The following is a 17,934-nucleotide window of genomic DNA, read 5'->3' on the forward strand; positions in this document are numbered from 1 at the left end:
GCATCCAGCCGGCCAACAAACCGGCTCTTGACAGATAATCCATTTTGTGGCCAAAGACTCGGCCACCTGATGGGAATTCAGCAATTCTTATTCTCTTTGCGGGGGTAAGGAACACTCTCTCTTCAAGGACGGAATAATTGTGGCTCACTCGCAATACCGCTCCTGGAATTTATGTTCGGAACGCCTACGCTGTGTCTGAATGGATCTCCAGGTGGCTTTCGTGTCACAAGGAAAGAAGGATTAGATGTGTGTTTGTGCCATTTCTGTTGCCGAAAATGTTGCCTTGAAATAGTCCAACTTCTTTGTCAGATGTGTCCTCATTGAAAAGCCATTAATTAGTTTAAAAAAAAAAAAAGTTTGGGAGCCCAGGTAGTCTTGAAAATCTACAAAAATGCCTTTTATTTTTCGTGGCTATATTTTTCAGATTTTTCAAGTGGAGGCTGCTAACATGCAATTATGGGCAGCTCACTTCATGATGGCGTCCGCCATGCTAACACAAAGCGTACCTGGGGCAGCACAAAGCCATTTTGATTACAGCCGTGACGAGCCGTCTTGCCGTGCAAAAAGCTCAACCCCCCCCAATCTCGACTTCTCTGCATCTCATCGAAGCCATTTGTTCTCATACGTTCATCAACGGGGTTTGTTCTCAATGCCGAATCTGCATTACATGAGCCGCTCTTCAAATTGAGAGTTATTATTCAAGACGGCATCGCAAGGTTGAGACAATACGCCGCTTCGCTCACATTCCTAAATCCGAGTCTTGGCGGAACATCGGCACGCTCGTATACGTTGCCCGTATTTATTTGTTTCGGTTCATTTGGCAAGGTAAATATCGATCACATGGTCACCGCAGTTTTTGTGGAGGTCCACGCCTCATTTTTTATATCCGTGGCTTTAAAGCGAGCTCAAGGTTGATTATTTATCGCCTTATTTATGTTTGTTGTGATTCCCTGAGCCAGAGGCCCATTTTTTTTTTTTTACCTTAACAAATATAGCAAACGCTGAAGGCGGAATACAAGTGAGCTTGTAAATATTTTTTGGCAGGGTTGAAGGTAGATGGAAATTTCCATTCCGACACCTCACATGCTAAATGGTGATGCTAAATGTTTGGAAATGAAGTGACACTTGGGTTACAAAAGTCTTTAGAAATACTCTTTTTGTGTGTGTGTGTGTCTGTGTGTGTGTGTGTGTGTGGTTTTAGTTCAAAATCAACATCCTTCACCATTTATTTTGCTTTTGATACTCCAGAGGTGGTTGATTGCTTTTCCGCTGTGATTTTGGTCGTGTTGATTTTAATCATCGGATAGAAAATACTTAGGAGTCCAATAAGGTCAAATAAGTCCCAGCACCGACGCAGCAAGAAAGCTCAAAATTACTTTTTGGGTCAAAATGGCTTCCTCCATGCTTTTCTTCCCGCACTGAGCCACCAGCGTAATTCTAAATTGCTTCATTGTAGGAACTCGCTCTTCTAGAACAGCGCACTTATCCAGCGGGACCCTCGGGAGTACTTTACCTATTAGGAGGCCACACGGTGACCTTCACATGGCCCATCCTTGTCCCTCTACTTTGAGGACGCCGCCTATAGAGTTTAAAAAAATAATAATGGTAATGAATAAGGCTTGGTAGTTTTGCTTTGCGCTTTAAATGCTTTTTATGCATTTTGTATTTAAGGCAAAATATATAAATTTATATCAATTAATTGTTTGCTAAATACTATGAATGTGACTACAGTATTTTACTTTTTTTATTTTAAGAAGATTTAGATTTATATCAATTAATTGTTTGCCATTATTATGAATGTGACTACAGTATTTTACATATTTAGTCTTATTTTTTTATTTGAAGGAATACATTTTCCTATTTTTACATATTATTGCAGTTTACTTGACCCTATTACAAAATAAACTCACTTTTTTTTTAAACTATGATTTAAAATCTGTTCCACGTGGGATCCTTAATCAATGTCGGCAATAGTTCATTCTTTATGATTCCTCTTTATTATATGTTGCATGACCCCGGTCCGCTAATGGCCTCCATGAAATTGACAATTAAGCCTTTAGGGCCCTACTTTGCCTTTTATGTTGCACGACGCCGTCCTGAAGTGGAGCCCATAAATGTATATAATGTGTCATAATAGGAACGCTTTAAGCTTTTGGCAGCCAGGCTTTAGTCTCCTTACACATATAACAAAACATAACATGATGATAATACTTGCTCCAGCAAATGCGAAGGTGGAGTTTTTTTTTTTTTCTTCAGCTCGTTAACCCGGTCAAGGCTGTATGTAGTCCAACGAGGATTTTGCCTCTGAACCATCACACCTATGGAGGCTAAAAAAAGTAAGTTAAAGGCTCTTGAGCACAATATGCTCCTTGGTGCTATGGAAACCAATAGACGGATTATTTAAAAAAAAAAAGTTTTTATTCCTCGATTTCTGGCTTTGAAGTCTTATTTTTGCTTTACATATTTGTCGTTTTGGCGAATAGAACGGGTATAAATATATGTTTTGGAATATTCTTGCCATGATTTGGAACAGCAAGGATCCCAGATAAGCTCGGCCAGGCACGTTTTTTTTAAACAATCTCATTCTGATCAGAGAACGTCGTAAGTCAAAATCACCATTTTGAAATAATGTTTTACATGCGCCGTATCCTTAGAAATTATTAAATAAATAAATAATATAATATAAACTATAATAAATTAAATAAATTCATGGAATACTGTTTATCAATATGTGCTCTGTGATTGGTTGACAAAGAGTTTAAGGCGTAGCCCAACTTCTGGCTCCAGCTCACCTTTGACCCTCACGAGTATAGAAAATGGTCGAACGGTTGTTTATTTTTCCTCAGTGGGTTGCTCCAGCCTACGGAGGCGCCGTCCTCTGCAAAGTGTCTATTAAGACGTTTGTAGGCAGCGACTCAAATGAGCGGCAAGATAAATGATGTCATGGCCGCACATTTGCTTCGTCAGCGGGTTTTTGCAGCGCTCGCCGGCAAGTGAATTGCTTACTCGCGTAGTCCGGCTCACACTGATTAATCGCTCATCTCGGCGTGCTAAATCTCAACGGGGACCCGCTGGCAGCGGGTCGGAACCTCCGCGCACGGAGGCTGCGCCATCACCACGTGACGCACTGCGACTTGCGCCATCTGTCCGTCGTCCTCTGCAGGCCCCCGTGGACAGATTCATTAATTGGTGTGTGTTGGCTGTGCAGCTTCTGGTTACCTCACACTTTGCCCCCCCCCCCCCACCTCCCCCTGTTGACCGCTTTAGTCCTCCTCTGTTGAACTTTGGACGGGCGAATTGAATCCAGCTCTCCTAATTAGATTGTGTTTGTAACTATGTGACTAATTGGACAAAGACAAAAGGAGCTTGACAGGCTAAGCTAATATTAGCTTGTGTTCTCTTGTGACGTCCAGTCACCTTCAATGTTACCATGCCAAATCTGCTTGACCAATCACAGAGCGACTGTCGAAAAATGTTGCCAAATGTTAAAAAGCAACGTTTTCAGTACCATGTGTCTCAATGAACCACTCACTTGAAGACCAAGAAGAAACGTGCAAGAAAAACATTCAGACATTTACAATTGTTGACGACTTCTAATTCTCGCAGAATGACTGACAGGCTTGACCAGAAATAATTAAAAACAGATCACAAAAATGTTTTTTTTTTTTTTTTAACGTCGTAAAAATAATACTGAAATGTCAGAGTAAATCAAATTATTTTCCCAACTCAAAGCACTTCACACACTCAGCATTCCAATAAAATGCATTAAAATGCTGCGTTTCATCCCCATGTTAAAACATGAAGTCTAAGGGATCCCTAATCGCCCAATTACCAGCATCTCCATGCTCATCAAGGCCAATTAATTATGGAGGCTGGAAGGAAAACAAGCGCGCTAGATTAGCGAGGAACGCCGTTCAATTAGACACCACAGCCCCCCGTCCTGAATCAAAGTGCGTGGCGACACGGGTTCATGCGAGGTGACCGCTTGTTAAACTTTGCTTTCTGGGCGGAGCCACAAACCCGGAGACCAAGAAAGCCATCAAGCCTTGCAAAGCTCTAAAAGAAGAGACTGACGAAAAAAAACAATTAACGGAAAACGGCTCATGGTAATTAATAGCTAGGCATGTGTTTTGGAGTATTTCTAAAATCCATGGAGGAGCTCAGTAGCGCCCCCTGGACCATTAGGAAGTTTTAATATCCTTCACAAGGGCCTGGTTACACAAAATAAAATCCTCTAGGCCCAGATACATTTGAAGTAGATGTAAAGTCGACTTAATTCAATAAAACCTTTTTTGTTTGCGGGTGTAGAGTCAGGGGCCCACGAGCCGTAGGTTGCCCACCCCTGCCATAGCGCACAACAGCAAAGATAGAAGCAGGATTAAATATGAAAGTCCCCATTTGAGGGCGTTTAGCAATTTTAGGAACGCAATTTTTGAACAGAACCATGATGTCGCATACGGACGCCGTGTTTTGACCACCGTGTACTCTCTCATCTAAGTCCTTCACTTTGCCGCACTCGAGTCAATGCCTTGCATAGCTGGCAGATGTTGCCCAGCAGGCCATTTTGCAACTTCCAAAGCACGCTGCTGCTGAGTCAGACGGCTAAATATTGCGTTGCCATTTAGCCTATGGCGGAGTAGACGTTTGCCTCTTGGACAGAAATAGCATTCATAGAATTGTGTGAGAATATTAGAGTAGTTGCTCCAAATCAGGTTTTAAGATACTGTGAATGGATCCTGGCTAATGGCACTGAAGATGCTGGTGGACCCTACAAAATTCTGTTGGCTTGTTTCCAGCACCAGGTGGGCATTAGCGGTAGCGCTCCAGAGTGATTTGGATCCGATTGGGCTGGCAGGACTTCAGTGGAGTCTGCTGTATGGCACTCCACAGGGTTCAATTTTAAGACCCCTGCTGGTTTTGTTGCATTTGCTGCCGCTGGCTTTTTTCTTTCACTGCTATGTGGATGACAGTCAGATCTATTTCCCGCTAAGCAAAAAGGATGCATTCTCCTGCGTGGAAGAAATCAAAACCTAGATTCCACTGAGCTTCTTGAATTCTATTTCTGTCTCCGGGTTGAATTAAAAAGGGAATGAGGGGAGCTGCTTCCATTGGCTGGGAAATAATTTGACTGTGTTCACACCCGCAATGGCGCAAACGCCCCTTTCCAACCATACCGGCACGCCCAGTTAGACTTTGCGCTGGACTTGAGCTAACCAAATCAGCAGCACATGTCACAAACACTCGCATTATTTTGTCCCAAAATTCACTTTACATTATTTCCAGCAGGCCAGGTGCTGACGGCACACTTTATGGTTGAGGAAGTGTGTCGGGTCGCCAAGTCCTCCCGCGGGCAGTCGGCCGACTCTTAATACACTCTGAAGCCCGACTCGACCCGCCAGACTCCAAACGTGCCATTCGGGTCACTAACCGCTGCTCTTCGCCACGCCGTCGACCCAGCACTTCCTTCCTGCTGCTCAAAGGTACATTTCACTTGATGAATACTGCATGCGCTTTCTTTTTTGTTTTGTTTTTTAAAGGTTTGAAAGGTTTTACTCCGTCTCTGGTTGTGACAAGTTCCATTCATCACCTTGGTTGAAAATTACATTTTTCAATTGAATAAAAATGTCAATTACTGAAGACGATAGGACAATAGGCAAAACCTGTTAAAGATTACTGAGAGCTGTGTATTTGGATAAAGGCATTTATTTATTTGGTGGATGATGCATTAGGGTAATTCAGTATTTAATACACAGCATCTATTAAAATCAGGCCCATGAGTTGTGGAAATATGGTGGACATAAAAATAAAGACTCGGAGAGGAGCAATTTGATGGAAATGCCAATTGCTAGTTATTACATGATTTGTTTCATTGGTGTCAGTATCAAACCTTAAGCCCATTAACAATATCATTAAATGCATTGATTTTGTTGCCAAGCGCTAAATTTAATCGTCCTAAATCAAACGTTTGCGAGATAGCGAAGCAAAAGGGGGTAGCTGTGATGTTTTTTTTGTTTATTTCTTGATTTTTTTTCCAAGCAAAGCCTCGGCACAAACAAACAAACGTGCGCCGGGGGAGCAGAAGGATTATTCACTCACTTCTGATCCCGCTAGATTGTGGGCGTCTTTGACGAAAATAAACGGAGACCTTTCAAATCAAAAGCCTTTTTGCCTACTTGTGTGTGTGTGTGGGGGGGGGGGGGGTCGTGTCTGTGTGTCCGTGCGCACGAATGGCCGTCGTGAAATAAAAGAATGTGTAACTAATTTCCACTTTCATTTCCACTTGGGGATGACTTTCTTACGGCACAATAGCTAAAAGCCGCTTCACCGTGTTTGCTTTGAACTCATGAACTCATTCACTGCCAACCCAGTTAATATTTGACGTCTATATTTTTTACCTTTTTCAGTGGAAAGTCGAGGTGGCCCCCTCAGTATGACGATCGTTAGACGTCTAATAAATCGAATAAATATCAGCTTTTTCTACTCGCGAGCTTTGCTTATAATTGAGCAGTTAAGTATCGAGCGTTTGAGTTTCATGTGCCGGTCTGTGAAGGTAGTTTGGTATTTGACGGCAAGAAGTTAAGTGGCGCTTGAACCTGTCTGCAGATGCAATCTGCGGCCTTTAAAAGTTCAATCTGATCTCAACTTGACTGAGATCTCATCACTTATATGCTTTTCATCGAACGCAAAATCTAAATTGGTTGGCCTCCCAATATGCTACATTTGTGCCCCAAGCTGCTCGATGCACATTCTCAAAACCGAGGAAATTCAAATATGTTCGTATCTTACATTTTTCTTTTGCCAGCCTGTTGGCCTTCTTTTTTTTTTTTAAAACATACTGTGCGGCTGTGCTGAATTCATTATTATGCAAATATGGAAAAGGTATATTTCACAATAGAACTCGTTGTTCTAGGTTCCACACAGACAAAAACCTTTCTGTGGAATTTGCATTTTAATCAGTTTCTAGCAGATGACGAACTGGACATTCTTCTGGAGGATAAAAAAAAAAAAAAAAAAAAATCAGTTCTCGCAATATCCCCCCCCACGTTAACCTTGACGTTCACCACATTGCTATTATTATTTCCTATATTCATCCCATTTCGTTGCTTGAGTTGCCTCTTTGAGCTGGGCCCATAATCCCTTCATCCGTTTTCTCATGGAATTGGGCCGAGGTTGCGCCGGAGGGAGTTGCGTAACCCAGGTGTTCCCAGCTACACCCGGCGTACGGTCCCGGGAGTCAACTTCCTGGCGTTCCCAGGCCAGATAATCCAGCTCAATCCCTCCCACCTGTCGGACGAGATCGCAACACTGCGGGGGAGTTGATCTTTTGCTTGCATTCAAATCGGAAGACCCGAAACGGACATGAACCACCGTTAAATTCTCATCAAAATTAAGTCGCGATGGCTATCGTAATCATTTGCCGTAAAGGTGATGTTTTAAAACAACAATTTTGTTGTCACTCGTAGGAAATAATGAAAATCAAGGCACCATAATTTGCCATCAAAATGCTCTTAAGATTATTTATTATATGCAATAAATGACATAATAGATTTGGGCCCATAAATACTGTTTTGCCTTTCAAAATGTTATCACCTCATAAATTCTCGTCAGTAATCCCTCGTGAATTGTAGAGCTGACGTTCAAGACCAAACCTACAATTGACAAAAACTGGTAGCAACAAAATAGCTTTGATTTGACCGATATTTTTTTGGAAGGGGGCGGAGTTAGTGATTATTAGTAGCCAAGTGGGCCGCTACCCGATGTTTGTAGCTAAAAGATTTTTTTCTATTTTTAAATGCCTTTTACATTTTTATATTTTGCCTTTTTTTTGCCATCGATTTTCTATGCCAACATTATTTGCCCGCAGAATGCTGCGCTAGCTGCAAGCGCGGCAATCCGCGCTCGTCTAACGACCCCGCCACCGCTCGACTCCATCGCCCTAACGCTAATCAAGCTCGTCCCTGTGGTGAGCGGCGGTGCCAAGGCCCGTCAAATGAAAAGCCTCATTGGTGCCAACAAGCCGTTCAGAATGAATTCCCTGTCAAGTGAGGCTTGATTTCGGGAAAAATTCTCATTTTTAAAACCACTCTATAAATCGCACGTGGCGCTGAGGGAGTAGATATTTGTCTCGTTGATCCGTTTGTGATGAAAGCGACACGGCGCGTCACATCGACATGCAGCTGACTCTCTGACTGCCATCTCCTTTGGGGTTAGCGAGCGCTAATTTGTACACGGCGATGACAAGCGAACGCCTCGTCTTTCCGAAGGCGATAAGAGAACGGCTTGTCTAAACACGCCTGTCCCTCCATCTGTCTCCATTTACTTTTGGATACCGGTGCTCATCTGAGAGTTTTTGCCCCCCACCACCAACCCATCCTCCCCTAACCAACTCCGCCTCTTCGAGTTTGACTGGCGCGATTGCAAAGCGGGAGCCATCATTTTTCTCCGTAATGGACGACTCGGACGTTATCACCCAAATAGGACAGCTGATGCCAGCTGGTGATCAGGATGGCGTGTTCGTCAGGCTGTTCTTTTTAGCATTATTGTCCATTTATTGTCACGTTAGCCATATTGTCCTGAGCAGCCTGCCAATGTGCCCCCCAAATGCTGTCATGATGCAGCTGAAAGTCACGATCAGCCACAATTTGCAATCGTCAAATCAGGCTAACACTATAAAACGATGTTGTCAATTATTTTGTTTTTGTTTTTTAAGTAGTCGTCTCTTTTTGGCTCTGATAGGCCAAAGGAAGTCGTATCATGCATAAGCATGGCCGCCATCACACAGGCTGTTCCTGTCCATTTCTGTTACTATGGCAACACAACGTTTTGTTTGCGCTCATGAAATGCTCTTCTGCCAAATCAAATTGTCGCAGCCGGCGTTGACGCCATCCATAAAAGTTGCCGCGTTGAACTAATAAGACCGGTGGAGACACTCAGGCTCACTGTGATTGGCCGGCTACCACTAGCCAATAAGGGAGCAGAATTTGCTCAAAGGAAGATTGAGAATTTCAAAGGCAATGCACAGCTTAAAAAAATCCACGATACAATTGGAAATTACATTAATTTTATTTTATGTCAACCAAAGGCACAGTCGTGTCTTTGCATAATTCAATTGCAGATAGTAGCCCATAATATTTCAACATTATTGTTTTTTTCGGAGGGTCTGATATGACACGTAATTATTCCCGCTAACCGAATCGTAATCGAGAATTTCATTAAAGCTGCATTTTCAACTAATTTATGTGAGAAATGATGTCAGTTAGACCACATTTGAGCTCTATATACTATGGAGCCCAGTGTCCCTAATATTATGGCCATACAGTGTGCATTAGTCACATTTAGACAACGCATAAGTGATAGTAGCCGTTCGGCGTTGGTTTTTTTTGCGACTCGTCGGAACCTTTTACTGACACACTTGGTATTTCTCATCTCGTTATTTGGGCTGATTATAATTCCGCGGCTATATTAAATGTCAACGAAAGGCCAGCGATTGTGATGCAAATGTTAAGCATAGAATGTGTTCTTTCGTTTTGTGCAACCCCCCACCACCACCACCACCACACACACACACACACACACACACACACACACACACACACACACACACATACACATGTACACTGTAGCTCAAACACATTGGCCAACAAAAGCAACAAAACAAAATGTCAATAATAATAATGTTGTTGAAACCCTCACTCGGCATTGGGACACAATCAAATTATTGTCTGCCGGACCACAAAGCTACACAAAAGCTTAATTCATCAGGAAATGTATGTCCTTTTACAAATGCATATAAAAGAAGGATATTCAATTCAATATGTTGACAGTTTCTGTACAGACACGGCAAAACAAGCGATTTACATAAGACAGCCGCGGTTGAGAGGAGAGAAGTTGCTCAAAATGAATGCAAAAAAACACATTATGTAACTCCATCACTTTAAATTTCAAATCATGTAAAACACATTATTTGTTTGTCGTGCTTTTTGTTTCTTGGAATTTTTCTGGGCCGTCGCTAAGCACGCTTGATGGACACTCGAGTTGTGATTCCCCAAAATCTTTTAAGGGATTATGACCCTCAAGAGCGTTTCCCCTAACAACCTTGTTGATATTTTTTATGTAAATGAAATAAAACACTCTCAACCTTAACGAGGACGAGCGCTATGAAAAATGGACGGCGGGATTAATGAAACATGAAATCCGCGACGCTCCAAACACTTGCTGCTCATTCTTTGCCGCATCTGTTCTGTAATGTTTTTACGTACGATCTCTCTTTTCCTCCCGTCCTTTTTTTTTTTTTAAGTGCAAATAAAGACCAAGAGCGGATTTGCATTAAAACTCAACTACATTATTGTTTTTGACAAAGGTAATCCTCATATATCTGGATTAAAGCAAAGCCAACCGCAATTATGGGGAGTGACTTTTAAATGCGGCGAGTACATTTCGAAAGCTGTTGCAAAAGTGAATTTTACAAATGAAGAGCTCGAGATGAAGTTAGTGGCAACTTGCTTTTTATTTATTGTTTATTTCTTTATTAGTCACTATGTATTTATTTATTCTACATTTGTTTTTCTGCATTTATGTAACACAACGTTGCGTAAACAACACGAGCATGTGTGACTAGGAATGTTAGCAAAGCCGTTTCATGATGCTTTAATAGACTTTAGCAGTGAACAAATATCCGCCTGTTCTTAGTTTTCTGTTCACCACAAGATGGCGCCCTGACGAAGTAGTTACGTTTCGACTTTTGCCGGCAGTATAAAACTGACGACCCGCGGCAGAAAAGAATCTTTAATGTCCTGTGGGGGTAATAAGGCGCGGCGATGCTTTATTGCTCTTCACAACACCTTTGTTTAAAGTCAGCCGAGCTGCTTGCTTTATTCTTTGTCATTGAAAGTCAGCGCTGCGCCCAAAAAGGCCTCTAATGGGCCCCATAATGATTAGCTTGACTGATGGCATAATGAGGCCTTTATAAATATGTATGGCTCACATATTGCCGATGATTAAAACGCCAGGCGAAGAGGTCAAACTCACGGGAACAGGTCGAGGGAGGCGAGTCGCCGTCGCGCCTGCCTCACTTTATTTATGCCGTTTCCTCGACAGGAGTAATGAGGGCGAGGTGCGAGCGGGATCTCCTCTTTTTAAAAAATCTTTTTATACCAGCGCCGGACTACCGCTTTCATTTTGAAGCTAATCCTGGAAAAGTTGCCTTGTCAGCTTGTCGTTTTTTTTTTTTACTAGGTGTGCATCTCGCCGTGTAAGCAACGTGACACATCGTCTTCTCCTCGTAAACAAAAAGCAGCTGCCGAGTTTTTGGGCCGCTCTTTCATCATCAACACAGAAGAACGGCCATCATTAGCGACATGCTCAGAACTTTGTTTCTCTCTGTTGTCGGATTTCGTTCTTTCAGTCAGTCAGCCGCTGACAAATCTTTATCACTTGGTCAACGTTTATCTTGCCTCTTCAAAGCAAAAAATAGGGCCAAGGTGGGGACCCTACATTTTGCTAGCTTGAGCTTTTTCACATTTACTATCAATCCGATCCTGGTAACTTTCACTAATACTAATACTGCGCTTTAAATGATTAAAGTCCATTCTTCTTCTTGCCCAGGCAAGCTAACATTGTCCACATGTGCTTGTGACTCGTCGCTAGAAAACGAATAGAACACGATGTTCCCGCTGGAGTGCTCACGATGTGATTGAATGCTTGTTGTTGTGCCTCGTGGCGGAAACAATACAAAGACATTGGACAAAGCAACATTTGCTGGAGAAAGAAGCCAGGTGGACGCAACGTTAGCTAAATGGCGCTTCGTCATTGATTTGTTACAAGGCCAAGGAAAGCGAGGAAGGTCCAAAATTTCAACAATTACCCTGTATTGGCTCTATCGAGGATGTTGGATTTTGATCGATTCCTTAAATAAATGATTGCGAAAGCTGTTCCTGTGTGAATGCAGCACTTGTAGTCGTTACTCTGTTGTTGTTATATCTTTTTTTCCAGTGCTATGCCTTCATCTTGTCTGCTTTTAAGATAAGTTTTGGGTTTCTTTTCTTTTTTCCTCCAGTGAAGAGAGAAATGTCTACCTCGCTGACATTTTCAGCGGTGACAGCTGCGATGAAGGCGGGAGTGACAACCGAACCTGTCGGCAAGGTAAGAGAGTTTGCGCTTTACTAGAAAGAAAAAAGAAGCTTGAAACTTACTGGTGATTTTTTTTTTAATGTGAAGGGTCGGCCAAAAGAAAATGATGTAATCATAAACCAATCAGGGATTATTTTTGTTTTAAAATTCCAGATTATTTTCAATTATTTTTTGTTTAATGTAAGGTACAATTAAATTGGATCTGTGCCAAATGTGTACGTGTCAAAAGGGTTAACGGTCCCAATATGTCCCTCAAGACCTTTCCGAACGACTTGTTCAGAGGCAATTCGTGAGCCAGCCGTCGTCGTCTTGGCACGCACGCACGCATAATGTTCTTTGCTAGCTGTGCCATCCGTGGGGGAACGTCACGTCTTAACACTTGTCAGGGTCACGTTCAGGCGGCAGGGCTGTCACACGCAGAATAATGCAACCCGGCCGGCTATGGCGCACGCAATTGGGCAGCCTGCTGTACTAATGGAAGGAAATGTTCAAGGCTTACTGGAGGTGTTTTTTGATAATTTATGGCTTTGTATAATTGTCTGCAAACTCAGAGTTGTTGTTTTTTTTTGCCGATCAGATATTTACGTCTACGTGGAACAGCCTCGGCTCTGCGGGAAAACGATATTTACGGCTGCATCTGTCGGACTGGATGCGGCTCTAAACAACAGCTAACCGTCAATTTATTAGCAAAGCGTGGGAGCTTCGGTAAACACTTAAGTTCACAAAATAGACTCCGGCCGACATTCAGAAAAGGTCCGAGGAGTATTACGCCCGTGTCTGTGCATGCGTTCAGCTTCTCCCATATCTCCGCAAATAGCAGTCGGGGTTGTTTATTTACCTGACTGTAGAGCGCAATTTTGAATTTTATAAAACAGTATTAGAGCATAAATGAAGGAAAGCAGAAAAATGAGGTCGCTCCCTACAACATAAAAAGGCGCCCGATTATTCACCAGTGCTGCTGTTTTGGTTAGGAACAGAGTTCCAATGGAGACAACGGTTAACCCATACTGGCACAACATTTTTCCATTTATTCATGTTTTTTATTTCATTAACATTCTCATATTGGATTATAATCATGAAAGGAGTCTGTGGCGAACAAGACTTACAAGATTAATTATTCTCCATGATAAAATAACTGTGTGTCATCTCCTGCATACACCTTCATTGTGTCATTAATATTCATGCCGTATCCATAGAAGAAAAAAACATTTGAAATTGCTCTAAATTTTCCTTTGCCTACGAAGACATAGTTCAGCTGTTTTTACGTCGTTCTGCTGACTCAGGTATGGTGTCAACATAACTTGCTTGGCTGAGGTCATAAAGTTTTTCCATCTCTGCTTCTGGGCACTTTTTCTCTGCCCAAGGGGAAATCCCTCCAAAAAATGCTCTCAAGCAAAATAGAGTTTGGGTCTTGGTGATGTAGCCCACAGCAGTTGAGGTTAACCGTCTTGCTCGAGGGCACTTTGCCACCAAACAACGAATTTATAGGGTGCGGTAAAATTTCCGCTTAATTTTTATTCGGAGTATTTGGCAGTGGAAATGATGCAGAAGTACACACAGCGTGGGTTGACTTTTCACTCGCTATACGTCAAATTCAAAGTCTGCTTTATTGTTTTTATTTATTTACGTCCCGACGCTGCATGTTGCCCGGCCCTCCTGTGGAGTCGTGCCCGTGCAAATCAGAGCCCCCCCCGCCCCCCCCCACCGTCCTGCCCCCAGATGCTACCCGTGCGCTCCAACTCTGCTGTCTGAATTTGAGCGTGAATCATCGAGTGTGGGATTATACGCCGTTGAGTCACGTCGGCCGAGGGAGGCCCGCTGTGCGCTTTCCAAGCGCATGTTGGCAGCGAGACTTTGCCATGATGTTGTTGAGAGCAAATTCCCGCGGCGGAATAGATCACCTTCATCGCACTTGGCCTCGGAAGTCAAAGATGACTGACGGGTTGGTCTCTTTGTTCCGTGTCCTTCGGAAGCATTTTACCGTAGCATTTCTTTTATATACATTTTTTTATCTATTGTTAAAAATATATATTTTTTTAATGGACATGTGCCACATTCAAACTACTGCCGTAGAAAAGAAGTCGAAAAGGATCATTGAAGCTTTGATTGGTCAAGGGTTTGTTTGCTATGGGAATGCTTGAGCTTTTGACACCCGAAGTATATTTATCTATTTATTCATTTATTCATTTATTTATTTTCTCCAATGCGTCCTCCATCTTGGTGTAAAACATAAACAAAGCAACCCAAGCTCTCCCATTCAGAGTGATCAGACTGCAGCGTAAACAGCGGCAGAAATGAAGAGGGGCGCCACCCCACCTCCCGGTGCATCTCCCAATCTCATCACACACTGCGGCTCCCCCCTGCCTCCCTCCCGCCCTCCCTCCCCGCTTCCTTCCCTCACTCATCCCGAGAATGCGCGCGCGATCCCCGTCGCAGTGAAAAGCGCACGTGTGGCCGGGCGGCTGACGGGACGCATTCCTCGTTCGGATAGCACATCCTCCTTTGTAGCAAAAACATAAACAACCGCCCTCCCCTCCTCGTCTCTTCCTTTCTCTCCATCTCAAACGGAGTCTCGAGCGCGTTGGATATTAAACGAGCAAGCTCGGCACGGAATGAAGCGGAGGTGATTCCTGGATATTCTCCGGTAAGGATGACATTTCCGCTTCACTCTTCTTCCTCGGCACCTGATTGACTTGTCGGAAAGCGATAACGAGTGCAATCGGATAGTAAACGGTCCCATCTTGGAGATTTTGTCACCGCCAGTTATTTGGGGACAACTTTGCACCATTATAAGACTTATATTTATTTATTAATTTGTATTTATTTAATATTTATGTTCCATTAGTGTTGTGTAGGGGGTGCAGGGAAGGCAACATGAATATTGTTTCAATGGCGTAGCCATCACATCAAATTTGATTTTTGGCTTTTTAACTTCGTTTCATCGTCCCCTCCGTCTGGCTTTCCTCGTTATCCTTCATTTTGTCAATCAGCCTCACTCAGAGCGGATGCTTCTATTTCTGTCTTTTTTTTTCTTCTTCTTCATATCTGCTATGTCGTTATCAATTCTCCGTTCATCTTCTGTGGGATCTACAGGGAGGGGAGGGGAGTGGCCGGGAGGAAAGTGTCTGGATCCGGCCGTCGCTTAATGAAAGTGGAAAGAGGAAGGAAACAGATTAGTCGGGAAGTGAGAGGGCAAGGGAAGATTGACGGGAGGTCCGCAGAAAGGAGGACGAGAGGGTGAGGAGACGGAGGGGGGGCGAGGGGGCACTAAGACGTCTGGCAAAGTGCTTTTAAAGCTCGGGAGTCGGCTTACTCGCGTCCGAAAAGGGGCAACGTGATATTCTGGCCTCCATTCAACACATGGATGCACTCCGACGGCGAGGAGCATCAATATTTATCACATTGCCCCATTTCCACAAGAGAAAACGTGATCGCTCCACAGGATGGGGAAAAATAATAAAAGATCAAATCAAATCAGCTCCACCTTGGATGGGACCTCTTCCCACTCATGTTGATCCTCTTCACAATTGCTTTTCTGGGATTCTCCATTTGTTTTCTTTCTTTGGGTATTTTCCCAGGTAGAAAAGGTGGTTTGCGCCGTCATGAGAATGAACACATACAACTGAGAAGATTGCATGTTGTGCATTTAAAACAACCACAGGACTTTGCCCTCACTAGCTTAATGCTAACACACAATGCAAATCGCTAACAAACAGTATTGATGGTTGAGTCTGATGTTATAACCATTTAGGCAAAATAAATTCCAACATATACAGAAGTTGTCTGTGGATTTGTTGTCGGGTGAGGGAAGCATCCGGTCCAAGGGTGACTAAGCAAGGGGCACCATGAATAGACACCCCCAACCCTCCCTCCACCTTTCCCTCCAACTACACTAATGCTGCCCACTGCCAAAATGACGAGCTAACAACTCATTTTCTGCACAATTTTTTCTCAATAATAAATATCGGTGGTTACCTTCATGATTGAGCGCGATGCATGAAATGAACTTGGCAATTTTGTCACGGCGAATCACACTTAATGATGTCCGAACGGGGGGTACTCGGGCATTTATGCTCAGCACACGTTTCTCTCCTCTGCCTCTCTGTCTATCTGTCTGTCTATTCATCTATATCCATCCATCCATTTCTATCCATCCACAACAATTGATTACATCTGATAATGAGAGGGGCTGAGAACAGCGCCCAGAGGAACGCCTTTCCCTATTTGAAGAGTCTTACTCCATTTCATAACTATCAAGAGGCCCACGCTGTAAACACATTTACCACCCAGTGACTCATGTTCAATTAAACCTTTTCCATTTTAAAGTCACAAACTGAATCATGAATATTCCAAGTGGCTGTGATACGATATAAATTTGCCCCGTCTTTAACACAGATAAGAGATGAAGTGCCGTGCCATCATTTGCGTGCGCTAATAAGATCCACATTAAAAAAAGAACTGATTTTTGTTTTTTGTTTCCCGGCTCCCTCATCGTTTTCTGCTCTGTTTGCACGGACCTCGTTTGCATTCGCTTGTCATGCGCTCGCCGCTCTTATTCCGAAAACACGCACGAATTAATATTTGTACACATGTTCGTGGAACCGCAGTGAGTCACATCGAATTGCTGCATGACATTTTCTTAGTGTTTTCTTATTTGCTGTATTGCGCAAGTCGGAACAAACTGTGTTTATTGCAGATTATTCTTCACTATTATCATTGCCATTGTAACTATAATACATAATATAATATTACTACATACAGGCCTATTTAATTTAAATTTAAGTGTGGCTTGAGTAGCAATTATTTTGCATAACATAAGTTACGTTCTGGCGGACTGTAAAATAATTGTCTATAAGAGAAGGGGGGGGCGGAGTCAAGATTCACAATGTTTCACGGTGTTGATGTATCTTTTTGCCACTTGGCCTTGCATGCTTGGTGGCTTGACATCACTTTTAAATATTTGACACCAGCCCTCCTCCTCATCCTCTTCGCAGTTGGAGATCAATCCGAACTAATACATATTTAGTAGAGACCTTTCTCCAAGACAACACCCCCCACCCCCCCACCCCCATGTGTGTGTTTGACACACTGTGACATCCTGGAACGCTTGCTCCTGACAAAATCATCTGGGAATTTCTCTGAAAGCCGTATCACTCGATCACGGCATGCTTAGATACGTGCAAAATGTTGATTGCAGAATCAGTGCTAGTAGATCTACATTTTGAAAAAAAAAATGTTACCAATGGAAATTGTATTTAAGTATGCATGCTCTGTTTGAAGAGAAAATTTAACACAATTATTGAAGTTACCCTCAGTACAGTAAGTCCAGACATCCAGACTCTACAAACGGAATAAATCAGAATTCAATCTCTAATTTTAAGGAGAAAAAAAAGTTCAAAATATATATAAAAAAGTATGTATTAAGAAAAAATATATACATATATATTAAGGAGAAAAAAATATATATTTATCTATTTATTTATTTATGAAAAATTGGAGGTCACCGAGGCGCATTTGTCAATCGTCAGCCATCGTTTTTTCCGTCCCGCTTGCATGAAACCGCTGCTCGGCGGCCGTGCGATGTTATCTTTTAAATAGGCAATGCGCAATTTCCTCCATAGAACTAACAGGATGTTTCCGTGCTTGTCCCATCGAATTAAATGCGACATTAAGCGTAGTTGCCGCTTATTAAAATGCGAATGACAAATGAAGGAACATCGGCGTGGCTCGTTTGCCGCTCGCTGACATTTGGAAACGATCCGCTCCGAAATACGGCTCGGCGGGCTGTCGGGTAGCTTTAGCTCA

General features: G+C 42.8%; 1 protein-coding gene across 8 annotated transcripts in view; it reads left to right on the top strand.

The window, feature by feature from the left end:
* lingo1a (leucine rich repeat and Ig domain containing 1a) overlaps positions 1 to 17,934 on the top strand; it is a 174,731-nt gene that overhangs the window by 107,916 nt on the left and 48,881 nt on the right. For 4 of the 8 annotated variants that reach the window (XM_061284260.1, XM_061284259.1, XM_061284258.1 and 1 more), the window contains 2 exons: positions 5,284 to 5,480; positions 12,056 to 12,141. The gene's annotated coding sequence lies outside the window, so the exon portion shown is untranslated. Of the gene's footprint in view, positions 1 to 5,283; positions 5,481 to 12,055; positions 12,142 to 14,581; positions 14,774 to 17,934 lie in introns of those variants that run through there. The other 4 variants (XM_061284261.1, XM_061284264.1, XM_061284263.1 and 1 more) reach the window with 3 other exon arrangements.

The sequence above is a fragment of the Syngnathus typhle genome, linkage group LG7 (genome assembly GCF_033458585.1).
Source record: "Syngnathus typhle isolate RoL2023-S1 ecotype Sweden linkage group LG7, RoL_Styp_1.0, whole genome shotgun sequence".
Taxonomy (NCBI): domain Eukaryota; kingdom Metazoa; phylum Chordata; class Actinopteri; order Syngnathiformes; family Syngnathidae; genus Syngnathus; species Syngnathus typhle.